We start from the raw sequence: 22,139 nt of genomic DNA, 5'->3' as shown, positions 1-22,139 counted from the left end.
GCACTTTGGGAGGCCGAGGCAGGCAGATCACTTGAGTGTAGGAGTTCGAGACCAGCCTGGGCAACAAGGGGAGACCCTGTCTCTACAAAACATTGAAAAATTAGCCGGGTGTGGTGGGAGTGCCTGTAGTCCCAGCCCCTCATGAGACTGAAGTGGGAGGATTGCTTGAGCCCAGGAGGCTGAAGCTGCAATGAGCCATGATTGCACCACTGTACTTCAGTATGAGCAACAGAATGAGACCTTGTCTCAAAAAAAAAAAAAAAAAGAAAAGAAAAGAAAAAAGAGGCCAGGTGAGGTGACTCACACCTGTAATCTCAGCACTTTGGGAGGCTGAGGTGGGCGGATCATGAAGTCAAGAGATTGAGACCATCCTGGCCAACATGGTGAAATCCTATCTCTACTAAAAATAAAAAATTAGCCAGGCGTGGTGGCGGACACCTGTAGTCCCAGCTACTCAGGAGGCTTAGGCAAGAGAATCACTTGAACCTGGGAGGCAGAGGTTGCAGTGAGCCAAGATCATGCCACTGCACTCCAACCTGATGACACAGTGAGACTCCATCTAAAAAAAAAAAAAAAAAAAAAAAAAGACAGAAACGAAAGAAACATGAGGAAAATATCTGGGAAGATCATTTTTAAGACATTGAAAGGAGTGATGTGTCCAAATTCCTGCGGATCAGGTGATTTTGCTGATCCAGTGAGGTATATGAGAATTTGTAAAACCCAGGACTGAGGCAGAAATCAGTTTTTTGACTTCTTGAATTTGCTCTTGAACTCTAGTCAGCAGTTCAGAAAAAAAAAATATGTTCAGAAAGAAGTTCCTAGTAGCACTCAGGAATCCTCAAAGGTGTTGGGAGGGTCGGGTCTCTCAAAGAGAGTGGGCATGGGTGGATTTAAAACTCAATTTAAATTGTAACAAAATGATAGCTGGAAAACAAGACAAAAAAGGCTTTTTGTCATTTCTAACTAAATAAAATAACGAAGAATCAAATCTCCCTGACTGTGAGGAATATGTCAAAGAAAACAGATTCTTGCACATCAATAATTCTTAGGGCGATGGACAAAAAAATTCCTCAAAAAGCATGGGCTAAAAAATGGTATTGAAGAATTCAGGACTAGATGGTATGACTCTGTTACCCCAAGAATGACATCTCATCGACCCCACCTCTACCTTCCCTACTCTTCACCATTAGCCAAGACAAATCAGGACGACTGCTAAATTATTAGCAGAAATTTTACTTTGACTTCACTGAGGACTCAGTGTTTGAAAGGGAAATTGGAAAAATATTGTTTTCCATGGAGTCTACTTTTTCACTGGTCCAAAAGAACTGAGTTCATTGGGCTTCAGAGAATAACTGAAGGCTGGTTGTTAAAGACATGGGTTCCATGAACTAGAGTCCACATCCACTCTTGCCTGCCCTCTGTGGCTTTGCTTCACCAGCCTGACTGCTAGGCTTGGGTCCTGCCTCAACAGCTTAGGAAGTGAACTGTTCTGGGCGAGACATGTAATCTCTCTGAGCCTCCATCTCCTCATCTGTACAATGAAGATGGTGTTAGAATGCTCCTAAGTTGGTGGATGAAATGCTTAAATGAGATAATGCATTTAAGGCACCCAGCACCTTAAAACTTGTCAGTAAAATGAGCTATACTTTTTACTGTCCTGGAGTGGAATCAGGTGATCTTCAGCCTATCTCCACCTGACACCCCACCACCCTCCATACAGACGCCAGTGCTTTCAGTCCTATCATGGTGTCTTACATAAATGCCTGGCCATGCTCCAAGCATAAATTGTTGTATGTATAGGAAGACAGACTTAATTAAATAGAAACAGGATTTGGAAGACCTAGACATGTAATCTGTAATTCAGCTCCTGGTCAAGATGGAAGCTGAGTATAAAAGGCACCTGAATTCCAGGTGACTCAACCTGGGGCCTCTCTCCAGGAAGGAGGGGAGGTAATAATAAGACCTAATAATGCTCTATCTTCCCTGTGAATTCCTTAAGTTCCAAGTGCTATCCTGCCCAGACCCTCTCATGAGGATCCTTCTGTAACTCAAATTTTACAAAATGGGAGCCTTGCCACCCACCTCCCTTTCAGGTGCAGTTGCTTCCATCAGATGAGAACTTAAGTCAGAGGTCTTCATCCTGGTGACAAACGGTCAGCTTCTCCAGCAGCTGTTCCAGTGTCTGAAGCTCACGCTCCTTGAACGCCTGGCTTGGTGTCTCTTCTCAGTGAGCACAGCCTTTCTTGAATTCACACCAGCTGAACTTAGAGAAAGTGCACTTAGGGCTACTAGCATTTGAATTCCCAACTTTTTTTTTTCCTTTTTGGCATTTTGTTTCTATTTTTTATGCTTCTTTTTTGTATTTTGTGTATCCTTGTGAGCCATCTGTCATCCTTTCTGGAATGAGATGGCATATAAATGCATACATACATGCATACATAAAATATATACTGATATTTGAGAAAGACTTATCAAACACATGCATCCCTCAAGGTCATTGGTATTCAAGCGAGTGAAGGGGAGGGAATGGGGAGAGAATGGTATTTTTCAAAACATATATGCCAGTAATGTTCTGGTCCCCTCTTTACCTTTATTTCAGGGACTCAGGTAATTTTAGAGTCACTCTAGAGGGAAGATTTATATCTTGAAAAATTCTTCCAGGAGATTTGGACATATCTTTCTGCCTTCCAGCCCCCCACCCATGGCTCATAGCCACGTCTCCGGGATTCCTCAGCTCTATTCCTGGATTTGGTCAGAAAGCAGCCTGCTCTGCCGGAGTAGCTCATCTCTCCATGGAAATGCCACCCTGAAGTTACGAGGTAGTGTTATGTCCTTGGCTTTTAGAGAGAGATAATATAAGAAACAGACAGTTGAAAGGCATTTCTGAATCTTTTGCAAAGCCTGAGATGAGACCATTGTCCATTATGTGATCAAATGTCACCCAAATAGAGATTTCTCTTCACAATCCCTTATAATATTCCGTGCTAGAGAAAAGTTCAATTCTCCAGGGAAACCTGAATTCTTTCTTTTTATAGATGAGCAGAATTGCAGTGCCCATCATGCTGTCATTTATTTTTTGCATTATCTTCCAGGGGATTCTGTTCAATCCAGCAAATACTGAATGCTAGCTACCATGTAATATACTGGATTATAAAGATCAATAGGGCCAGTTCTGGGCTCTGAGACACGGTCTAGGGGACACAAATACATTATAGCTATGCTTTCCTCAGATGCCTTTTGTAATGCCATCTCTTTGTTCCCAGTAGTTTCTGAAAAGCTTTGTTCTCTAAATTTTTATGTGCCGTGTTGTGTTTATGTAGTTTTCCCCAGTGGAAGACAGACTTTTGGAGGAGTTTTTTGTTTTATTTGTTTTTGGCTAGTTGCTGTCCTATATTTCCTACTGCCCTACATCCCCCTTTCAGAGCACGGCCTCTTTCTAAGGCTTTCTGGTGCAATGCAACCCTCCTCGATGGCCACAGCTGATTGGCTGGAGTGAACCCATGACCTGAACTGGGCCAGTCAGATTTTTCATACTGGGAATTTGGAGTCGGAGCCCTGAGAAACAAGTCAGGTGGTCTCAGGGGCTGAAGCTACCCCTGTAGGGTGACTGTCATGGAACTCCTGGTAGCAAGAAAAAGTGAGATGAGACTGATGATCTTCAGAAGGAGAAGTTTGGACTAAACACCCAGAGGAAAGCTGAAATAGAGACCACATGGAATGAAGGAGAACGTGAGTATGAGCAAGCGAGGGTGAGAAAAACACACGGAAGCACATGAAAGTTCTTTTCGGCTTATTTCTATTTTCTCTGTGACATAAAAGGCAAGGTCTTTGGTGGAGAGTAGGAATGGAAAGGGGGTGGGCAATTTGAGAAGAGAGAGGGTGTGAATTACTCATCTTGGAGTAGGGGTGTGAATTGACTGAGGGAATGTGGTTGGAGGGACAAACAGCACTACAGGCCCGCTGGAGGTTTTTGTCATGAGTTTACATGGAGACAAGTCATCCCAGCTGCATGCTTTTCCTCTGGACGCTTTCAGCTGTGTGGGTGTGGCACAGGCAGAAAGTCAGATTTAACCAGGGCTGGGTTTTCTGCCAGGTGAGTGTGACAGAGGAAGAGAAGAGCAAAGGAGTTGATGGTGTCTTCAAAGGACTGATGATAACGACGGACCACAGAGCCTAATAAGAAAGGTTAGGGTACAAGTGGACAGTGCAATGATGGCAGTGTTAAACATCCTAGTGCGGGCTAAGAATCACTGGTATTCCAGTACAGGGGGAGTAAGCTGGGGAGATAAAAGATGGTGTTTGGAGATTAGGATATGTGAAACACAGATTGTGAAGGAGGGCAATAAGTGGCCATGCCATAGAATAAGGTGGGGGAGAGCAGAGGTAGGGTGGATGAAATAATTGGAGATGAGAAGATCAAGAAACTGAGAGAGAAAGACCCTCGAGGTGTCATCTGCGTAAATACTGAAATCATCGAGTGTTAGTGCAAGAGTGATCTTAGAGGGAGAGAGAGGTTTGAAATGGAGCGGAGTCACTTGTAGACCTTTAAGTATCTCCTACAAAAAGGAGCAACAGAGGGATTGAACAGTGCGTGAGCTTCACAGAAGCTGTGTGTGGGGGTGGTTGATGGGAAAGATAGGAAGAACCAAACGGTGTTTTCTATTTTTACACACTCACTCGATACTCAACACAGAATATTTCACCTCTAGGCACCAAAGTGTGCAGGAGTTTCTCCCAACCCCAAATCAATTCTTCAGCAGATACCAGCTGGGCATCCTCCAATTTGGTCCAATTCTGACACTACCTACCTGGAGACAGCATCAGATCCCACAGATTGAGGGCTCCATCCCACAAGACCGCCCTCTACTCCAGATGCCAGTTGTAAGTCCTGAGTTGAGACCTGCGCTGCTGACCAACAGGCTATAAATTGGGCATTCCCAAGACCACCTTAGGGGTTGATTTGCTATGGCAGATCACAGAACTCAGGGAAACTCTTTACTTATGTTTACCCATTTAGTATAAAAGATATTACAAAGGAGATAGATTAATGGCCAGATGAAGAGGTATATAGGGCAAGGTACGGGGGGAGGGGCAGAGCTACTGTGCCCTCTCCCAGAACCTTCACATTTTCAGCGACCTACAAGCTCTCTAAATCCTATTTCTTTTGGGTTTTTATGGAGGCTTCATTACACATACATGATTGACTAAACCATTAGCCACCGGTGATCAATTCGACCTTTAGCCTGTCTCCGAGCCACCTGCAGGGTTGGGGTTGAAAGTTTCAAACTTCTCATCACTTGGTTGGTTTCCTGGACAGCTAGCCCCACCCTGAGGCTACCCAGGAGCCTCCAGCCACCAGTCATCTCATTAACATACAAAAAGACACATCACTTTGGAGACTCCAAGAGTCTTAGGAGCTGTGTTTCAAGAAATGGAAGTGAAGACCAAATATGCATTTCTTATTATAAATATTATTATAGCAGTTTATAGGGGAGGAATGGAGTTCTGAAAGTAGCAATGAGAAGTGGGACACCCTCCCACTCACAAGCTCAGTGGTACCAGAGGAGTGAGATAAAACAAATCTTGAGTGGGCTGTGTGGGGGTGTTGGGTGGGTAGAAGGGTCCTCGGGGAAAAGCCTGACTTCAGCAGAGCAGGAAATAGAAGGAAACACTCAGAGAAGAGGATAAGGCTCTCTTCTTTCATACTGGAAATGAACATTCAAAGAAGAGGTTAAAAACAGATGGTATTTTGCTGATGATAGGCCATGAGTGTCAGAAGTCACAGTGAAATTGTTCGAAGGGGTAGGAAGTTGGGTTCTATTATGAGATGTTCAGAGCTTTCTGAGGGCAAGAGTCCAGGTGGAGAAGAAAGACCTGCAGTTGTGGACATCTTGTAATGATCTAGGGAAAGAGAAATGTAGGGCCAGGTGGTAGTGAGACTGATGGCTTCCTACCAGGAGGTGAGTGATCCACTATGTCAAAATAAGTAATTCAAAATCTAAGCTGTTGGAATCTTAAAATATTCTGAGCCTCAAGAGAATGTGATTATGAGACCTGAGTTGGGTAAATGGGAAGCTATAACCTTTGTTTCTCTGATTATAGATTAGCTCTATTCCTTACCTACATTGGGTTGTAAAATGTTGTAAATGACTAAAGGGCCCCAGGGAAGACTTATTTTCTAACTGTTGATTGTCATTATAGATTAACTTCTCTCTCACCTTTCTCCCGTAAGGACTTCATTATTTCATTGCCTAAGATGGAATGTTAAGTACCCTCTTTTAAATTGGAAAAAAAAATGAAAATAAGCTGCATGGAAAGGACAACAAACTGTAACTAAGTTGTAACTCATAAACCAGTCTTGTATAGAAAATGTTATAATCCTACTAAATTTCTTTGTTTTCTGCCTATATAAGCAAGACCTTTGAACTCTGGAGCACTGATCCCATTACTCTGGAGTCTGTTTTTAGGATGGATATTCTCAGATTCTCGTGTGAATAAGCTCTTTAAAGCTGGATTCTGATCCTTTTGATTATTTCAGGTTCACAATTGTAAATGTAGGTTCTATTATCAAAATGCCAGGGGTCTGATCTAGGTTTCATTGCTTGCTGTACAGAAAGCCAGTCACTGAGACAAGTATTGCCAGGGAAGAAGGCTTTATTTGGGTGCTACAAGTGAGGCGCTGGGAGGTAAGTCCTAAATTTGTCCCTCCAACCAACTAAAATTGGTGATTTATATAGCAGGGAAAGAATGTAGCTGCCTGTGGTGGGTAGGGTGGTGGGGATTGTGAAAAGGAAAGAATTAGGAAGGGGTAAGGAAGCAATCAAATGGAATGAAGGGTCTGGCATCTCATTTTCTGGATGAGTGATTTGGTAAATTTCAGTTCTCTGATACTAGCAGGAGGTCTGAGGGTTGGTTTCCTGAGGAAGGAACTCAGATAAGACAAATATTAAGTTTTAAGCTTTAAGACTGAGAGAGTCCATTTCTAAGTTTAATGAAAAAGACCATAAACATCAGTTCTATGGGATAATTGGGCTGGTTTCAGTTCCTTCTTGCAAGTAGGTTCTTAGACAAATGGTAGCAATGAGGTGCGAAGTATGGGGAAAGGTTGCTCTGCAGTGCTTTGAATGGGGAGGCATGGCTGGTGGTAGGGACATGGTACACGGGAGCAGGCACACGGCTCAATCAATCACAGACTCTAGCTCTGGTTAGAGTTGGTCTCTAACCCTGGGAACCAATAATCCAGGCTTTTAGTTATCACTTTCAACATCTCTAGTATAGACCCACAGTCATTTAACCGTCATTCTTAAATCCCCAAACTCTTAAAACCAACTTTTTATATTACGCATTTAGTAGCAAGACCTGACCTGAGCTCAACTAACAGGAGTGTCTACATAAACATTAATTATCCTAAAAGTGTGAATATGTATATATTTTACCATAAAATGTTTAATGAATTTGACTGTGGGGGCTGTTCTATACTCCATAGGGAGTATATCTTGTAGACTACCCTATATTTTGTTTTAAAAATCTGAAAAGTGCTTAAACTCATCTCATTCCAAAGGTCATGGGTAAGGGCTTTTGGATTTATGCACCCAAACAAGGGTGTAAAAGCATTTTCCAAGCCTTCTCAAGGTGGAGATAGCTTCATGGGTCTTGCCTCATCACCTGTGAACCCCCTGAAGAGCACATCGAGGCCCCATGGGCTGGTTTGCCCAGGATCCAGATGTCCTGTGGGCTTCACCTGCTTGTTATTCACCCTCCTGTTTCTGTTCTCCCTTCTCTTTTACAGGTCAAAACAGTGTGGGAAGAGAAAGAAAAAAAATAATGTTATTAAAGAAGCTACTGTCAACCTAAAAGAAGAAACTGAGGCAAAATTAATGTAAGTAAAGAGTTTATTTGGGCCAAGATGAGGACAGCTGCTCGGAAGATTCAGGCCCAAGTGACCTTGGATAGGAGCTCTGTTTGGCCTTTGCTACGAGCAGATTTTTAATGGCAAAAGCAAGGGGATACGTAGAGGGGTGATACAAAGTTGCTTGTCAGGAATTCTCTTTGGTTTACAGAAATGTCATTCATTAGTTATTGGCTGTAAATTGTTGAAGTATAGATTATGACCTAATGATATCTAACATGTAGTGTCATTGAGTTAATTTTGAGCTACTTGTGAAAATAAGCCTAGAGTCCACATAGCAAGCATATTCAAGAGGTATGCTTAGCTCAGGAGGGGAAGTGGTATGTGACTGTGGTCTCATTCTCCTGCCTCGCTGGGCCTAATGATTTAAAGGAGGTTCACATTCCTCAGAGAGAAAGTTTCTTTTCTTTCTCGCTATAAGCCTCTGTCTTTCTTCTCTCTTTACTGCTAAATGGTTTGGCATAAAATCATCTGCTCTGGTAGAAACTTAAGGGCTTTTTACTCAGCTGTTGAAATTCATACCCACTGGAGATTCTAGAGCCGTCAGTAGCCATGGTTCCTGCCACTGGAGGAAATTGTCTTTAGAGAGTGAAGGTGAAGCCGACATTTATAAATAGCCACGGTGAGAGGCAGGGCTAGAAAGCAGGCCCGGCTCTGTTCCAGTTCCTGTGTTCATTTCAGAGACCAGTTTCCCTTTCCTATGGTTTGCTTACCTGAGCCCATAAATCTCCATCTCCTGCTTAAGCGGGTTTGAGTGTCTTGTCCATACATGAAGTGTCAGGGTATCCTAAGCAGACAGTGGAAAGTGATGGGGTCCAACATCTGGGATGTTGGGCATCTTAGTACTGGGGGAGTGTGTCAGTCTATAGCAAAATCTTCACTTCTGGGCTAGGCTTCAGGATGGAACTCAAGTCTTTTGGAGGGAGGAGGAGCAACTTATAGTCCTAGAGGAACTGGGGTCACAAATGAGTTCCAAGTCAAGGACTCAAGACTATGAGTCAAATATAGATGCCTGAGTGCTGTCCTCAGCAATCAGTCAAAGGTGCTGGACCCAGATGCCCAGATGGAACCCGAAAGTCGGCATCACTTACAGGTCATCTTTGATGCATAGAAATAAAAAAAGTCATCTAAGGGGCAGAATTTGGGTTGAAGCCCAATAATAAAAACCAAGCAGCTTGTTCTAAGTAGCAGTTGTCATTTGGAAGAGGCTAGGCGGAAAGGGTGAGCATGGTAACATTTATAGACAGAAAGAAGGATAAGCAGATGAGGGAGGAGAACTTCAAAGAAAAATGAAGGAAGTAGAATCTGAAAAAAAGTCCTGGACTGAAAAGACCATGGTGTAGCTGCCTTCTGTAGGTTATCCGTGGTCTAGATTGTGGATATAGACAAAGCTGCTAAAGGTGACAGTTTACTGGAGATGGCAGAAGCACCATGAGCAGAACTGGGACACAGGCTCAGGGCCAGAAGAGACTAGAGGATGACAAATTTGGGGGGTCAGGAGGGGAAGTGGGATGTGACTGTGGCCTCATTGATAGACTTTTCCATTCATGGCCCCCAAGGGACCATGTCTGTCAATATTCACACTCTTGTGCAGTGTCTCCCATAATGGACTGTGGGCTTGGCAAGGTAACTTGCTTTGGCCAATGATATAAGCAAACTAATTAGGGATAAATTAGAGGCCTGATAGGCATTTGCATATTGGACCTATGCTCTTTGAATTCTGAGGTTGCCAGAGGATGCCTTGACTGGCTGTCATCATCTTACTACAAGCCTGTGGATGAAGCCAGTACAGGAGGTAATGGAAGGAATTGCAGAGCTGTGAAGCTGTGACTATAATGCAGCATGGCTGGTCCACTTCCTACCTCTAGTCTTCTTGTTATATGAACTGATAACTTTTAGTTTAAACCTCTCAGTAAGTTCACTTTCTTGCAACTGAAAGTGTCCTAATGATACAGTGTATTAGTCCATTTTCATACTGTTATAAAGAACTTCCTGAGCCTGAGTAATTTATAAAGGAAAGAAGTTTAATCGACTCACAGCTTAGCATGGCTGGGGAGGCCTCAGGAAACTTACAATTATGGTGGAAAGCAAAGAGGAAACAAGGGATCTTCTTCACAGGCAGCAAGAAGGAGAAGTGCTGAGCGAAGTGGGAAAGAGCCCCTTATAAAACCATCAGATCTTGTGAGAACTCACTCACTATCATGAGAACAGCATGAGGGAAACTGCCCCCATGAGTCAATTACCTCCACCTGGTCTCTCCCTTGGCATGTGGGGATTATGGGATCATGGGGATTACAATTCAAGATGAGATTTGGGTAGGAACACAAAGCCTAACCACATCACACAGCCTTTTGTTTTTAATTGATTGAGGCAAATTCACATAATGATGTGGTTTTTTTTGAGGCTGGGAATTCTATAAGTAAAAATATTTGTAAGGCGCTTAACAGCTTCAATGGGGAAACTCTATCCTTGTGTCCATGCCTTCTACTTACCTGATCCCCTAAGTGCCAGTTTCTGAAATGCTGTCCATTGGGATGCAGCAAGGAGTCCAGCTGATAATTGTAGAGCATCACAGCCATGAAGAATTACTGAGTTATGCACACTCGTCTGGAACTAAGGCTTTTGGGTTCCAGTTGTCAGCTTGTGATCTATTTATCTTTGCTCCCAGGGGGCCTTATAAAGGATACCAGATACAGATACTTCTCATGTCCCTTCTGGCTCAATGAGTAATAGACTTGATGGTTTTTCCCTCTGATATCTGAAACTTTATAAAGACAACAAAAAACACACAGATCAACATATTGAATATATCTTCCAAACCTCATAGTCTGTTTCTCTTGACATTATAAACGTATAAATTAGCATTATGCAAAGAAAAGGAGCATAGTTTGTAACACCTTTTCTATCTGATATGTGCTGCTGCCTAGAAGACTCCTTAACATGCTCCCTTTATTACATCTCCTATCATATTCTCCACTTGAGTATCCAACAACTGGAATGCAGTGTTATAGAAATGTGTAGTTATATATCTGTAATTATTTTCAGCTTCAACTGTTTCTATAATAAGCCAATGTACTTAGGTCACTAAGCTCTAAATAGGCCAGAGGGTATGAAAGACTTATATCTGTCCCCATCACTGGAAGAAAGCTCAAAGCTTGTCCTTATTGCTTACCCTGTGATGTCTTCCCAAAGGGAGGGCAGCAGGGCTGTGTTATTTGGGGACAGCTGAGACCTGCGAATGCACAAGAGCGGAAATGATCAATGGAGCATCCCCGTCGTCCATCACGGGGAAAACCCAGAGAGGGAAAATAGGGCACATTTTCCCTCACTGCCCTTAATGCAATACAAATCTCATCATTGCATCTCTCTTTTTAGCCTGTGCTGGAGCAAATAGTTTTAGAACATGCACAATTTGAAGCAACCCCATTAAGTCAGGATGGCAAATGCTGTAATTTATCCATGCTCTCTCCTTGGAGAAGTTGAACAAATATTGCAGATGAGCTTCTTAGGTAAAGACTGTAGCAGAGCCTTATTAACTAGGTTTAGAACGGTAGGTTGAAGCCCTTTCTCAGACAAGAACCACAGACTGTTTGCACTTGATGTGATAGATCTGTTAGGGATGCTTGGGTCTGCACTAAGATTACAGCTCTTAGGCAGGGTAGTTCTTGGGACACTTAGACCACAGCTCTGCTCTTCTAGGAATAAGGCAATTCAAGTGTTAAATGGGCTCCACATTTTAATCTTAAGCACTTGAACTTACTCTATTTCTGTCCCCTTCTTTGCAATCTTAGGCTCAGCTGTCTGTGGCGGCAGGACTTCTTCCACAGCCAACAGGCATACAGCTGGTCACTACAGCCCTACGTGCTGCCAAAGGCTGACAGGAATGAGAAATGCTAGTACTTTCCTTTGCACAAGGGTGGGAGATGGTGCAAGGGCATTTCTATCTAGTTCAAGTGAGCATATATTGAGTTCTCCCTACTGGCTAGGCCATTAGAGACATACAAATGAATAAAGCAAGGCCCCTGCCTCAAAAGCTTTCATTGTCTACAGTAAGGGTTGGCAAACTATACCTGTGGGGTGAAGATGGCTGCCTGTTGTAAATAAAGTTTTATTTAAACACAACCATGCACATGCATTTACATATTGTCTATGGCTGCTTTTGTTCTACAATGGCAGAGTAGGTCTAACAAGATCATATGGGACCAAAAGCCTAAAATATCTACTAACTGACCCTTCACAGAAAACGTTTTCTCACCTCTGCACAACTTAGTAATTTTTGATATATTTACAGAATTATGCAGCCATTACCACTACCAAATTTCAGAACATTTTCATCACCCCAGGTGACATCTCATATCCATTAGCAGTCAGCCCCAGCCGTTGACAACCACTAATCTACTCTATATCTTTATGAATTTGTCTATTCCTGACATCTCATAAAAGTGGAGTAATGCAAAATGTGGCCTTTTGTGAGTGACTTCTTTCACTTGCAATACTGCTTTAAAGGTTCATTCATGTTTTAACATACATCAGTGCTTCATTTCTTTTTATTGCCTAATAACATTCCATTATGTGTATATACCATATTTGGTTATCTGTTCCTTGGTTGATGAACATTTGGGTTATTTCCACTTTTTTGACTATTATAGTTAATGATATTGTGAATATTTGTGTGTGAGTTTTGTGAGGATATATGCTTTTGCTTGGGTAAATACCTAGGCATGAAATTTCTGGGTCATAGGATGACTGCTTTTAACGTTCTGAAGGACTGGCAAACTGCTTTCCAAAGCATTTATGCTGTTTTGCAATCCTACTAGCAATGTGTGAAGGTTTCCATTTCTCAGCATTCTTGCTAACACTTGTTATTGTCTATCTTTTTCATTCTAGTTGTCCTAGTGAGTATAAGGTGGTCCCTCACTGTGGTTTTGATTTGCATTTCCCTCAAAGCTAATGATGTTGACTATTTTTTCTTGTGCTCATTAGCTATCTGTACAATGTCTTCTCTGAAGAAAAGTCTATCAAATCCTTTCCCATTTAAAAATTAGGTTATTTGCTTTTTGGGTTAAGAGTTTTTTATATATCCTGAATTCTAGTTCCCTATCAGACAGTATATATTATGCAAATATATCCTCCCATTCTGTGGGTTGTTTTTTTACCTTTTTAATGGTGTTTTTGGAAGTGAAAAAAATTTGTAACCTTGATGATGTCCCATTTGCCTATTTTTTTCTTTTGTTGCTTTTGCTTTTGATGACCAATCTAAGAAATCATTGCTTAATCCAAGGCCACAAAGATGTACTCCTATGTTTTTCTCTAAGAGTTTTACAGTTTTAGCTTTTATGTTTAGGTTTATTATCCATTTTGAGTTAATTTTTGTATATAGTGTGAGGTAGGGGTCTAAAAAATCCGCTTGCATGTGAATATCCAGTTGTCCCAGTACCATTTGTTGAAAAGAGTATTCTCTCCCCATTCTTCATACCCTTCGTAAAAATCAATTGACTGTAAATGTGAAGATTTATTTCTAGATTCTCAGTTCTATTCCACTGATCTATATGTCTATCCTTCTGCCAGTACCACACAATCTTAATTACTGAAACTTTGTAGTAGGTTTTGAAATTGGGAAGTGTGAGTTCTCCAACTTTGCTCTTCCTTTTCAAGATTGTTTTGGCTATTTTGGATTCCTTGCATTTCTGTATGAATTTTAGGATAACTTTGTCAATTTATGCAAAAAAAGAAAAAAAGCCAGCTGGGATTTTGACAAGGAATGCATTGATTTGTAGATCAGCTTGGGGAGTATTCCAAGATCAGTTTAAATCTTTTTGTTTCCAAGATGTTTTGAGCGTGGATCATCTGGGTAACTTACATCAATGATTCCCAGCATTTCTGAGGGTTAAGCTTCTTTTGTAATGTAAACCATTATTACTGACTTCTCAAAGGATAAAACTTTTACTTTCTATTAAAAGCATCATTTTATTGCCTAAGTACATAAGACCAAAAACTATTATGAACTAGAGAATGCTTTTAAGTGAATTTGTATTTTATTAATTCGTAATAGTGTCTATATATACTTCAGAAATTATAGAGCAAAATGTGGAGAAATGTTAAATCGTCTCTTTTCAGCCACTGGTTGGTATATTTATGGAGTCATTGTCTGGTTTGCAAAAAAACATCAGCTCCCACTTTGGGAACCTCTAGTTAGCAAGAAAACCCTTCTTCTAAAGCAGGTCTATCTTTCTGTCCAGAGTGTCTCAGCCACAGAACAGGGAGGCACGAGCAGGACTGGCCTTCATAAACTGAATAAAGATTCCCAGTAGCTCAAGATCAACTTGGTGCTTTTAAAGAGTTGACTTTCTTGCGAAGGAAGGAAATTGTATCCCAAGCTGCTTCTCCTGTTGTCTAAAGCTGACTTTGCCTCACCTGGCCTGGGAAACTTTGCTCCCTGGATGCTCTGCCAGTTGAGTGAATTGGCAGTATGCTCAGATGAACCAATTCAGCCACAGAAATACCTCTAAGATTTTCCTTTGGCACCTTCAATTACTAGTTTTTATTAAAAAGAAAAAAGAAAGCAAGCAAAACAGAAATCTCATGAGAACATTTTCTAATCTTTCCTGCTGGCATCACCTTTCTTTATATTTGGAACAAAGGGGAGAAATAAAAAATTGTCCTTTTTTTTTTTTTTTCTTCTCAGTCAAGACGCTCTATTGAAGAAAAGAATGAAGTAAATTGATTGCTTATACCAGTCCAGAAAATCGTTCAGATTTGTATTCCCTTGTACTTAGAAACATCCATTTTGCCATATTGTAGCGGAAAGGTCACTGATCCTAGAATCAGAATATCTGAACTCAAGTCCCAAATCCCTGTCTTGCTAATCTCAGTTTCTTTACCAGTTACATAGAATTAGTAATAGCTAACTTTTGAATGTGAGAATTAAGGAGAAACTTGAAGACAGTAAAATAGTTAAATAATTCAAGTCTTGTTTTTTTTTTATTACTAGCATGCTATTTGTGCATGAAAAATCATGCACCTGCCACCTCCTGAGATTCCCAACCTCCTTCTAGACAGCCACGTTTTACAGGTGAGGCATGGGTCCCTGCAGGCTTCCCTTCCTGCTGGAGCAAGTGAAGACTATGCCCCTCCCCAGGTGTGCGCCCAAATCATGCAGAGAGGGCTCAGGAGCTCCCAGGGCCCAGCAGCTTCTTCCTGATGGCAGGAGTGGGCCAAGGCAGCATGCCAGGGCCCAGGTAAAGTGAGACCCAGACAGTGGGGAGAGAGGGCGAGGAAGTCATCAGACAGAGAGATGAACATAGCACTTCTTTTCCTCCCTTCCCATTTCCCACCTGTCCATGTAACTAGCATGACTTGCATCTTCATGTGTGTTCTTTGACTCCCTATGTTGTCCTTTCTTTTTTAGCATTAAACATTTTCTAGGCTTCTGGCTTGGTGCAAATGATTTGCCTTTGGAAAAAATAATATTTATTGAAAGCTTTGCCATTTAAATAAAACCCCTCTAATAATTTCCCCTCCTTCCTCTGCAGGCTAGATTCCCACCTGTGTTCATTGCCTCGGGGAGGAGCTTGAAAAGGCGGGGTAACCTGCTAGTCACTGGCTTCCTGTTTGTGGAGCCTGGCCCATGATGGGAAGCAGTGAGGTGCCCTGGGTGGGGTGAGGTGTAATAGGAAAGCCTGAAGATGGGGGAAGTGGGAGTGCCTCTGAGAGGAATGCTCAAGGTCAACACAGAAGAGCTTCTCTCCCTACTTTCCTGCTCTTGGGCTACAGAAACATCCTCCAGGCTGAGGGCAGGCTCAGAGTGAGGAGGAGAGAGAGAGACAGAGAAGCAGCAAGAAGAGCAGAAAGAGCAGAAAAGTCAACAGGCCTGAGAGGGCCATGGTACAACCTGATTCAAAGGCAGGTCCTTGGAGCCCATGTCACTGGGGAGGGGTTGGAGGGCTAGAGAGCAGAGAGGTTTGGCAGCCCTCATCCTTGGCCATAGTCCCAGAAGGCTGCAAGAGGCTAGGTGGGCTGTGTCTGAGCAGGACATCTAGCAAGATGGGCCATGGAGAGCCTGGCTGAGACTCTTGTGTCCTATTCTGGCCCAGAAGCTTCACAATGGGTCATAAACAGCACAGAAAAGTGCAGCCCTGAAGGGCTCACATGGACGGAGTCTCAGCATGTGGACAGGTGATAGAGGAGCAAATGGGGTGAGGCACATTTTAGCCAACACCTGTAACTGAGGCTTAGGAGATGCCCTCCCATTTCCCTCCATGACTTGCTACTAAGTACTCTCTCTTGAATCGGTAAACTACCCTGGACAAAGGGGAACTGAATTCCCATGGACTGAGATTACATTTTTGTCACTCTAACAGGAAGAGGGCTCAAATAACAATTCGAAGGCATTATAGAAAATTTTGTATTTCTTGCACACTTGAGTTGGTGGAATGAAATTCATACCTACCACAACATTCTTTGTCTATTCCTTGTATGTGTTCCACTCTAGCTGATGTGACTTGGTGAGTCTTTCAGACTGGATTAAATATAGTGCAACGAGTCTTTGTTAAGCTTACCATTTGCCTGGTCCTTTATTAGGTGCCAGGAATAGCCATGTGAATGAGAAGTGGTTGCTGGTAGGCAGCCTTGAAGGCCCTCATGAGCTGCACCTCCTGGTACTCTTGACCTTGTGAATGCTCTCCATTTGAATATGGGCTGACTCTAGTGACTTACTTTTGGCAAACGGAATATGGCAAAAGTGATGGATGCCACCTCCAATCAACAATTAGACTGTGGCTTTCCTCTTGCTCATTCTATGTCTGGCTAGTTCATAGGGAAGCCAGCTGCCATACCACAAGCTTCCCAAAGAATAGATCCAGAGAAAAGGAACTGATACCTCCAGAACTGAAGACCTAGTTCCTACTAATAGCCCTATTGGGGAGCTTGGCTTCTTTGCGTGTTGAACCTTGAGATGACTTTGGTCCTGTTTGACACTTTGCAGGCTTGGGACAGACTCTGAGCCAGAGGCACCCAGCTAAGCCTCCTGGATTCCTGACCCTCAGAATCTATGAGAAAATAAATGTTTCTGTTTTAAGTTGCTGTGTTGGAGTTACTCATTATGCAGCAAGAGATAACCAGTACCTGGTCCTTGCCCTCCAGGAACTCTTGCTCTAGGATGAGCATTTCTTTGGAAAGAGCATTCATGATAATAAAGATTAGAGAGCTAGGCATAATGGCATGGATTCTGTTAATTAGTCTTTAGGCGGTGAGAAGAGGAGATGAGACCCAGGATGCTGAACAGGCAATAATGCCTGTGAGGTCTGGGATCGGTTTCCTCTGGCCAACACATTCTCCCTAATTACAAAGCTTCATTCCTGAAATGACAATATTTCCATGTTTACTCAGTGGATTGGCGGAAGTAAGAGAAGTAGCATCCCATGGTAGAAATGAGAGAGCAGGGCTATTTAGTGAATTTAGCTCAAATCAACAACTGTTTCTGGGGTGGCTGCTCTGTACCGATGAGTCCTTCTCTCTCATACTCATAGATGCTCTGCCCCAGCCTCTACTGAACCACCCTTTATCGAGGGCATTTTGCTAGGATAAACTGTGCTTGTGATCGACATTCTTAGTTATCAGCCCTTCTGTGAGGTGGAGCCACTGAAAAATGGTAACTCTCATCTGTCATTGTTACAGTTGCAACAGATTTAAATTCAACTTCATTGAAAATAGAAAAGGGTGGTGGTGGAGGCAGCTGTGAAGGAGCACTGGTTTTTCTTCTGAAAAGCCCTGACTCAGGCCACACATTGAGAGTGGTGCCATCTTTTTGGTTCTACAACTTATATCCCGGAATTGCCAACCCACTATGAGGATACACTCCCTTCTCCTCTGAAACATTGTGTGCTAACAATAGCAACACTGGAAACTTTGGATATTTTCTTGCAAATGAATTTTTCCTTTGGGTGTGACTATATTGGAATATTGCTCCTGGTTCTGGTTCTTAATTTTACGTGAGTTCGGAAAAAAAGATGCCTCAGATTGAAGGAGGACATTGGAATCAATTATATACTGATTAGCTCGGAGGAAAGGTTTCCTTGTTCTTTTTCTTTTTTTCTCCTCTTTCTGTATTGGGAAATCCCCATGCGCACTGCAATTGGGTGCAGTCAAGCTGCTCCAGGCTTCTGATAACTGCCTCAATTGTCAGAAGTCACAGGGAGTGCCAGCAGTCAGCCACAGAACTACCACTGAGCTTTGTGGAACTTTGCAAATCTTACTGGAATCCATCACGTTTCATCTTGTCAGTCCAACTAGCTCACTGTTTGTTGTATGTGATATTTTAGAGATAATCACTCTCTGGGCACAGCACAATGTTTGTTTTGTCTGCTGAGCACTGACTGCCTTATCTTCTGTTACCAGCATTCTGATTCTGGAGAAGAAAATCCCACTCTCAGTCTACATGATTGGGGTGGGACTGATCCCAATCCTGGTTCCAGAAGCGGGCAGGTAACCCATGGATGGGTGATTAGAGTACTTTATCCCCTGGTCCCAAGACTTGGTTTAGGATGGACATATGACCCAATCCAGGCCAGACATAGCCATTGAGAGTTGGTTCTAGGACTTCCATTTGAAGAGTGAGAGAAGGCCTGTTATGCTCCATTGGGGTTGGTGCTACAGGCAGCTCGCTTATGATCACAGGGGAGTGCCTGTCCATGAATGGAGACCACATAGAGGATAGGAGGACAGAGAGAGAGAGAGAAAGAGAGAGAGAGAGAGAGACAGTGAGAGAGAGAGAGAGATAGTGAGAGAGAGACACAAAGAGAGAGAGAGAGTCAGAGAGAGACAGTGAGAGAGAGACACAAAGAGAGAGAGAGAGTCAGAGAGAGAGAGTCAGAGAGAGAGAGACAGTGAGAGAGAGAGAGAGAGAGACAGTGAGAGAGAGACACAAAGAGAGAGAGAGAGTCAGAGACAGAGAGACAGGAGTTTCATGGGTCAATACATTTTTTGTCATTCCTCCTCTTGTTTAATTAAGTTTAAGCTGGGTTTTTGTAATTTGCAGCTCAAAGAATCTTGACTATAAGCTGGGAGCACAGTCTGCTATGGGCCCTGCACATTTTTGCAGGATATGCAGAGAATTCAAGACCATGCATCTCTTTCCTAAGACCCTTCTCAGAATCGTGTTTGCAGGGAGCAATGTTGCAGGATGAAGTAACCTCTCTCACAAAGAGCAGGCTTGCACCTGCTTCCTATAAAAGCAGTGAGTCTCCCATGTTCAGTGTTCCTTTCTTCCAACACAATTCATCTTGGGTGCATGCATTCATCCACACCCTCACTGTGTTGTCCCTGTGGGACTTGGCGGCATGAGGAACAGATACAAACCAACTGCATGTTCATGCTGTTACTGGGCTGTGACTACTAAAGACTTTTGCCTCTGACCGAGGGGTCTTGGGTCTTCTGCCAACATTCATGAAAAATAATAGCCTGGCTCATTAGCTTAAAAAGTAAAGCAAACCCTTAACACTTCTTGACACTGTATGGTTCCTTCGGGCTTCTGTAGGCTGTTGAATGTTGCCTAGAAGCTTGGTTAAGAGCACATGCTTGATAGGAAGACAGATGGATTTGAATCCTGGCTCTACCATTCTCTGTCTGATTTTGAGCGAGTTATGTAACCTTTCTGGACTTCTGGTTTCTCCTCGGTGAAATGAAAATAGTACTTCCAATTACAAAATACATGTAATGCACTTGGCCGAGAACCTGGCTCTGAGGAAGGTCAGTAAGTGTTAGCTATATGTAACTGCCTGGTAGTAGCACTTAGCACATGATTTTTTAAAAAAATATTTCATCATATTTTCTCATTACAAAAGTAAGAAAAAAAATCATTGTTGAAAAATTGGGAAATATATGTCAGAAAGATAAGAAAAGTTTCTTTAAAATTATAATTCCACAACCTACATAACCATTATTATCATTGGGTGAATATCAATATGGAGTGTGTGTGTTTTAAACCAAAGCAGAATCATGTCATATGCACAATTTTATCCGTTTTTTTCTCACTTAATGTATCATGACCATCTTTCTCATTCATACTTCTTTTGTAGCTTTTTATGAAAACACATTATAAAATAGTTGGTATATATAACACAATATAAATAGCATAGAAATAATTAAGAATAATAAAATGGACACTTAGGAACCCACCATGCAACTTAAGCAATAGAAAATGACCATACCATGGGAGGCTTCCGTGTGCGCCCCGATCACTCCAGCCCACCTTCTTCACTTACCCCCAGGATACCATGATCCTGAATTTTGTGCTTATCGTTCTCTTACAATTTGTGCAGTTTTACCATGCATACCTGCATTTGTAAAAATTAAATCTGCTCATTTTAGAGCTCTGTGCCATGGTATTCTGCTTGCACGTATTTTCTGTGACTTGCTTTTATGCTGGACATATGTTCCTGAGATCCATCTATGTTGATGCCTACAGTTGTAATTTATTCACTCTTGGGGATGTATGGTATTCTCATGCACACATGAGCCATGATTTAGTAAAGGGAGTCTGGAAAAATCACAAAGGAAAAGGATTTGATTGACATCATCTGCCTCCCTTGGCAGATGCGTCACACTCTGGATGGGGGATGGACATCTCACCCCGAACCTAGCCATTTGCTTTCAGGCAGGCCAATTCGAGGTTTCCCAGCGCCAGGCAAGTTGACCCCAGACAAGGCAGGTCCTAGGAGTATCATGGAGGAAGAAAAGAAGGGTTGAGGGCTGGAGGTTATGGGACAGAAGACAGCCTGGATATCTCAGGTAGTTTATAGCTATTTAATTGGGGGAAAATGTAGAAGAGACAGAAACATTCTTCCATCAGAATATATGGCTGGAGATACACAATTGAAGAGGCTGAGATTACTCTGCATAAGAAAGGGCATGGAAAATGTTAGAAAACTTAACCTGTGTAAGAAAGCTAATGCTCTCTAACCTTACTAACAGGAGGCTAAGTCAGCATAACCTACATGGAGGACAATTTGGCTAAATCTACAAAAATTAAAAATTCACCTTCCCTTTGATTCAATTATTAAATTTCTAGAAATTTATCTTATAGTTGTGTAAAATCATATATGAACAGTTACTTATTGCAGTAATTTTTATAACAAAATAGTAAAACAATTTAAATGTCTATTAATGTGGGAATAGATAAATAAATTATGGCTTATTTATCCAATGGAAAACAATGCAGTGCCTTAAGGAGAAGGAGGCAACTCTATAGATATTAATATGGTACAATATTGAAGTTTTATTATGTGTAAAAGCAAGTTGCAGTGGTGTAAAATGGTGTGTGTGTGTGTGTGTGTGTGTGTTTCTATCTGCTATCTGTATATAGAATATCTCTTTTTACAGTGGTTACTTCTGGGGATCTGGATAACTGAGGATATAGATGGGAAAACGATAAATTATTTTTATGTCTTTAACATTTTCTATCATGTGAAGCTACCAATGAGCCAAAAAGTAAGTGAAATAAAAATAAAAATATGTGGAAGGCAGGAGTCAAAGAGCAGAAAGTAGGTGAGTGAAGATGCTGGTATGGGCTGGAGCTTTGCAGAGAGGCAGGAGGGATTTGATCTGAGAGGGATGATTGGGAAATATGTTGTGAAGAGGACTTTCGAGAAGTTTTGCAGACTATTGGGGTGCCATATAGCCTTTTGCCAGCATCCTTTTGTCCAAGAAAACGTTTACTCCTTAATGCCACTTTTGAAGCTGGATTCTTTTTCCTTTGTTATGTGTTCCACTCAAAGAGAGGACTAAAGGCACCAGAAGCAAGGCTCTTTTTAGGCAAAAGTTGTAATAATAACATAATAGCAAAATAATGATAGTAACAATAAAGAATGGCTACTATTTTAGCAGTATGGCAGACATTGACTAAGCATTTTACATATATTATCTCATTTAACTCCTGGCGTGAACTATATATAATCATGGTGGTGGGTTGACTAAGCATTTTACAGACATTCTCTATTTAATCCCTGTACAAACTATATAATGCTATGGTGGCAGATATTGACTAAGCATTTTACATATATTATCTCTGTCCTGTATAAACGAAAATGCATGTGGTGACATTGGCCAAGCATTTTACATATATTATCTTATTTAATCCCTGTATAAATTATATAGTGTTGGTGGTACTATTCCCATTTAATAGACAAAGAAACTGAGGCACAAAAAGGTTAAGTAACACATGTTCAACATTGTA

General features: G+C 41.8%; 1 long non-coding RNA gene across 2 annotated transcripts in view; it reads left to right on the top strand.

Moving 5' to 3' along the window:
* Nucleotides 1–519: 519 nt before the first annotated feature.
* LOC108581747 overlaps nt 520–22,139 on the top strand; it is a 161,577-nt gene continuing 139,957 nt past the window's right edge. For both annotated transcript variants that reach the window (XR_004176495.1, XR_001894460.3), the window contains exon 1: nt 520–7,879. This is a non-coding gene — a long non-coding RNA (uncharacterized LOC108581747). The remainder of the gene's footprint in view (nt 7,880–22,139) is intronic.

The sequence above is a fragment of the Papio anubis genome, chromosome 10 (genome assembly GCF_008728515.1).
Source record: "Papio anubis isolate 15944 chromosome 10, Panubis1.0, whole genome shotgun sequence".
NCBI lineage: Eukaryota > Metazoa > Chordata > Mammalia > Primates > Cercopithecidae > Papio > Papio anubis.
Note: the sequence above shows the minus strand (reverse complement) of the source record. Positions and strands in the feature narration are given on the sequence as shown.